This window comes from Mandrillus leucophaeus, unplaced genomic scaffold (assembly GCF_000951045.1).
Source record: "Mandrillus leucophaeus isolate KB7577 unplaced genomic scaffold, Mleu.le_1.0 Scaffold574, whole genome shotgun sequence".
Lineage (NCBI taxonomy): Eukaryota > Metazoa > Chordata > Mammalia > Primates > Cercopithecidae > Mandrillus > Mandrillus leucophaeus.
In genome coordinates, this window is record NW_012106186.1 from 2254648 (window position 1) to 2260931 (window position 6284).

Below are 6284 nucleotides of genomic sequence, written 5' to 3' on the forward strand. Positions count from 1 at the left end.
AACCATGCACCCATGTGTTTTCTTCACACATTTTCAATGATTGTTGCCTAATTGGACACTTTCACACTGTCATCTATAAAATGAGTGTATTAATACCCACTTTGCAAGTTTTTTTGTGAACCTAAAATATAAAATGTCTAGAAAGTTTATGGTTATGAAATAATAGTACCCGTTATATACTCTGGAGAATATTTTAACAAATTTATTTTTATTTCCTGACGTCTGAACATACCTAAGTCTTTATGATAATAATTAAAGCAGAAGTTGAGATGTTTAAGAACTTGAGTCTGCTCTGGACTCCATGCTGCTGAGCACTGCCCTGCAGAAAGGAAACTTTATCCACGGGATGTTTAAGGTGTGATCTTGTGTCCAGGAAAGCTCACTTTCATTTTGCTTATATGGCATCATTAACTCCCAAGTTAACTTGATTCCTGACTTTTTTTTTTTTTTTTCCTGTTTTTGAGTCAATTAAAGGTTTCCCTACTGCACATATGATTCTCAATATTTTGGAAATCAGTGTTTCTAAAGTTAGTCTTTGCTCTTCTGAAAATGAAGATAGCTAGATAGGAAATAGCAATTGGAGCTTTTAAAATTAGAAATACCTTAGAGAAGTTGGTAATCATCCACACGAGATCACAGATATTAAATGACGTATTAAACTTCTGTTTTATTTTCAGTTTGAGTTAAGATGGTATAAAGTTAGTATCACATCAAGAGATAACTTGCAGAGATAAATTAATTGGGAAAGATTGCTAATACAAACCAATATTTTTCAGACCTTCCTTAGTGCTAATAACCAGCTAGTGTAAAAATAAATACAAATTTAAAAAATTAAATTCCCCAGTACAAACAGTGAAATAGTCCTCCACTGCCTCTTAGAATATTTTCTTCAGAAAGCTGTAACTGCAAGTTCTTTCTCTGCCCATTTGAATTGTAAATTTGTAGAACAGCCTCTTTCCTGTTTTACACCCCAGGAATGCCTTGTCAAGGACCTGAATGCTTTTTCTTTAAGAATAATTATCAAGAAAGACACAGTCCCTGTTTCCCAGTTTCTGTAGGAGACTAACTTCTATGGGCACCTGAATCCAAGTTACAAAGCTACCTTCTGTTTTAAAAATACAGGAAGTTTATTTTTTCTTTTGATAAAGCCAATTTTAGCTTCCACAGAAAGGTGACTACTCCAGTTACCTGGGGAATCTAGGATGAACTTTGTGTGACAAAATGTGCTGTTAAATCCAGCATTTACATGAGACTATGTATGTAATATAATCAGTTTTGTTTAGCTGTGTAAAAGGTTGATATTTCTTCCTGTCTTTACACACTCTTTTTGAACTACCTATGATGCAAATCAAATTCTGGTTTAATATTTAATAAGACAATTTTTTTTTCTTTGTGCAGTGAGTATTTTTGTGGTGGAAGATTTTGTTTTTAATTATATTCCTTCCTAGTTTAGTAATTAGAAGTATTAAGGATTAATAGAAATGTAGCAGGACGAGCGGCAGACAAAACCTGTCAGACCTGGAATTGCAGAAGGAAGGGCTTTATTCGGCTGGGAGCATCGGAAAGCTACTGCCTTAAAATCCGAGCTCCCCGAGTGCACAATTTCTGTCCCTTTTAAGGGCTCACAACACTAAAGATTTCACATGAAAGCGTCGTGATTGATTTGAGCAAGCAGGGGGTACGTGACAGGGGCTGCATGCACCAGTGGTCAGAGAGAAACAACAGGGCGGGGAGTTTCACAGTGTTCTTCTGTACAATGTCTGGAATCTGTGAATAACATCGGTTTCTGAGTTATGAGTTGATTTTTAACTACTGGGTTTAGGCCAGGCAGGCCCAGGCCTGGTTTTGGGCCTGGCACCATGCTGCCTGTCTTTGGTTTTACTTCCTTGTTTTTTTCTTGAAACAGGTACTGAGTATAAAAACAATATAAAACAATATGAGAGGGTCTCTCTCTTTCCTCATTAGGATTTTACCATTACTATTACATTTAAAATTTTGTGGGTTTTTTTTTTTTTCAATTCAAAAGTCAGTTCTTCAAGTTCGTGTTTTTCTAGTTTATTAATGCAAGAAAATCAACTTAATCCTAAAAATCACTGGGAGACAGTATATAATCATTCCTTTTATTGTGAGTTAAAACTGAAAGCCATAAAATGGTTTCATGGTGTTTGATATTCCCTTAATCAATGAAGAGATTGAAGAGGTTGGAGCTTAAGAAGTTCTATTTTATGTGTAAAAGTTACATAATTTTCCTCATGAAAAATGAAAAGCACTAGATATGTAAGATAAATTACATGCACATTTTAAAACCTTTATTGGTAAATATTTCCCCATTACTCTCCAAATATTTACACCAATTACAAGCTTGATACTTATTTGTGAGTTTCTCTTTTCCTAAAATTTCACCAAAGCTACATATTAATTTTTTAAAATATATAATTTTATTTATATATTTTATTACCTGTTTAACTCTTGGTGTTTTCTTGGATTGGGATATTTGTACTTGTAATACAATATTCTACTCTATATTAATGATTTTGATTTGTTAATATTTTATATGAAGAATTTGCACCTATGTTCTAGGACAGTTTGGACTTCAGGTTTTTTTTCATCCTTATGAATTTCTGATATCAAGGTTATGCTGTCCTCGATAATAAGTCCTCTTTTATGATATTTGGAAGCAAAATCATAAACTTTGTGTCATTTTTCTTATGTGCATGGGAGAATTCACCCTTGACCTAGATTCTACCAGTAATAGTTTACTATGGTCTTTCTATGATGTGACTATCTATAGAGCTATTTTTACCTTCTGACTGCCCATTGTTAGAAATGCTTGTTCCTCAGTGCCTCAAAGAAATAGCACTTGAACATAAACTTAATTTTCTCAGCAAGGCAATTTTTACTTCTATAGGAGGGTGTGAGTCATCAATGGAGTAATGACGAGAGCACACCTGGATGGGGGAGGGGAAGGAGCTCTTATTCCTGACACAGGTAGCTGCTACTGCTGTGTCATTCCCCTGTTGGCAAGGGTTGGACTGCACAGTCTAAGCTAATTCTGACTGGCTATTTTAAAGAGAGCAAGGGTATGAGCCGGAGTGGCGGGGTGAGTAGTTTGGCAGGAAGGAAGGTTAGGAACAGGTAACCGAAGGTGACTTACATCAGAGCAGGTGACCAGGAGTGACTCAGGTCAAAGCAGGTGACCGGGATGAGTCAGGATGGAGCAGGTGACCAGGGAACGGATGTGAACTACTGATTAGGACTGGTGGAAAAGTTGTTTAGTGAAACTAGAAGCAAGGGGTGTGAAGAGAACCAGGAAGTTAAAGTTTAAAATGGAGAATCAAAGAATAAGAGAGCGGAACATGCTGACGTACTGATTCTTTGAAGAGAAACTTGGGGTTCACTATATTTAACAGTCCTCCAACTTGAATTTTTATAGTTCTTTCTCTTCAAACTTCCTTACCATGTCTTGGCTTAGTTGTTCTGCTTGATTCCCTAAAAGAAAAAGCTTCTCTGAATAAGTTGGAGGAGAATGAAGGGAGGTTTTAGTAAGTGCTGCCTCTATGAGTCTGTGCACCAGCCCTCAGATGTGTGGTATGACACAACACCCGACAAGAATAAGTATACCTACTACAGTTGCAAGAGAAGGAAGACTTGAGGCTATGATTCCATTTACCGAACCATTTTTCTAGCCACCTTGTAAAGGGATCATTTACCCCTGAGTTTTTGGCTACCTCATTAGACAGAGCAGTTAGACCTTGCAATGCCTTTGTTATTACTTCTATCAGGGTGTTATTGTTTGAGATGAAGGTACAACATTGAGTTTTAATCATGACCCAAACTCTTCCTCTTTCCACTAATATCATGTCTAGGGCTATTCTATCTTTCCAAGCCATCTGGCTAGTAGCCCCTAATTGCTCAGCTGTTCCTTTAACAGCATCTCTAGTGTAGTTAATAAACTGCTGTTGGTTATAATAGTTGTAATTTATCCAATTTACATTTTTGTTAACTGTCACTCACCAAAATATCTACCCATATCCTGCAGCTTTTTGATCTCCAGATTTAAATTTATCTGGTCCTCTTCGTGGGACTACAATTGCATCTAAATAGATGTGGGCATCGAAAGACCCATAAGGAGTTTCTCTTGCTTTATGATGTTGTATTTTTCCTTCCTCTGGTTGATGAAATGCAAGGGTGGAAGGGATAGCCAATTGGACTAGAGCACAAAAGCCACTCCAGTTACTTGGCACAGTGTCCAGTAAAGGTCCACCACAATACCACCACACATCTGCTCAGGATGAACAAGGGCTGACTAGTAAGCTCTTGAAAAGTCTTAAGTTCACTGCATCCCTTCAGATCTCCAAGGAATGCTACAATTTCCTCCTTGTCATGAGAGACATGAAGTGAACTTAGTGTCAGGAGACAGAGACTGGACTGCCCTCAGGGGCTGACCTGCAGGGTGTTGAATTTTGGGATATAGCAGACAGAGAGCTTGGCATGACCTGTTACCCTAGGCTGTGGAATCCTGGAAAAGAGTTACCATACAGCCCATGCATGGTCAACTGGAGGACCATCCTAGTGGAAAGGGGACAATCTGGGCCTCTGGCCTGCCATGCACACAAGCATAACAATTGCTCTTATTTTTCAAATGTGCAGATGGAATATTTAATCCATGCCAACCAGGCATTTGCATCTTGATATCCTGTTTCTATTGCTAAACTTTCTTTTAAATCATTTACTTCTACAGTGTCTACTTTGGTCCTATCATTGGGTGTGGGAGGGATGACAGTTTGATCAGAAGAAGGTCCAAACAGACAAGAGGGGGAAGGGGATGAAGAGGGTGAGGGATTAATAAAACACATTTCGAAAGACCCTATGAGGTATGTGCCAGCCAAGTTAGCTCCTCTGCGATAGAAGCAACCTAAAGTGGAGTCAGGATCGGTAGAGGTAGAGGTAAGAATAGAGAGCTGCACCGGATTGCATTGGTACTGTTGATAATTAGAGGGAACACTTTCTTTGGTGAAACAGAGGTATAGTTTCAGAGAGGTGCAGCCCTATGAGGAAGTCTGCCCTTGTTCCTCAGTGATCCAAAGGACATTGTCCCAGGAGGGACAGTGCCATCCTGGAAACTTGTCCTTGTTTAGTTTCCAAAATGTGAGAAACGTGGGGGACTCGGTTTCCATTAAGCAAGGGTTACAGATGTCAGAAATGACTTTGGAAGGACAGAGATATTTTTCTAAGGAGGCCAGTTACCTTTGGTTTTGGAGATCCCTGCAAGGTATGGCGAGATAGGCATCAAATGTGATTGAGGAAAAGGTGACCTGGTTACATGAAGAATGAGGTGGTCAGCAGTAGAGCAAGGAAAGAAGAAAGAGTAATAAAATAAATGAAGGAGGGTTAAACTTTTCTTAGCTTTAGTTTGATAGGGTTTTCCCCTGAGACTACGGCCCATGACTCTGGAGGGACCAGCGCTTTCTTGACTTGAGTGTAATGGGTCCATCTTCTCTCTGTTGTCCAGACTGCAGTTTCAGTAGTTAGGAGCACTAAATAAGGTCCTTCCCAGGCTGGTTCGAGCTTTTTCTCTTTCCAGCTTTTGATGAGGACGTGATCCCTAGGTTGATGGTGATGCACTGGCAACTCCTGTGCTAAGAGGCCTCTAGTTTTCACAGAAGAGAAAGTAGAAGATAGACCAAGTATATAATTTTTAAGAAACTGATCTTTTGTTTTGAAGGCAGGAATGTCAGCAGTAGAGTGTAAGTAAAGCAACCCATAGAGCATCTTGTAAGGGGAAAGACCAATGTCTTTCCATGGGGCAGTTCGGATTCTCAACAGGGCAATAGGAGGGCATTTGGTCCATGGTAACCGAGTCTCTAGAACTAATTTGGTTAAGTGGTTCTTAACAGTCTGATTCATTCTTTCTACTCTCCCTGATTAAAGTGGGTGCCAGGGAGTATGGTATTCCCATCTAATGTCTAATGTTTGGGATAGCTTTTGAATGATGTGGGCAGTGAAATGAGTTCCATTGTCAGAGTCAATATTTTCTATTAGTCCAGACCTGGGTACTCTATTTTCAATTAGGGCCTTGACTACATCATTGGCTGTTGCATTTGAAAAGGGTTAGCTTCAATCCAGTGAGTGAGGTTATCTATTATCACTAGTAAGTATTTTAGCTGACCTATTGGAAGCATTTCTGTGTTGTCAACTCGGATACTTTGGAATGGCCTTAAGCCTGGATTCCTTCCCCCAGGGGGTAATCTTTTCATAGTTTGTTAGTTTTCTTACATACTAAG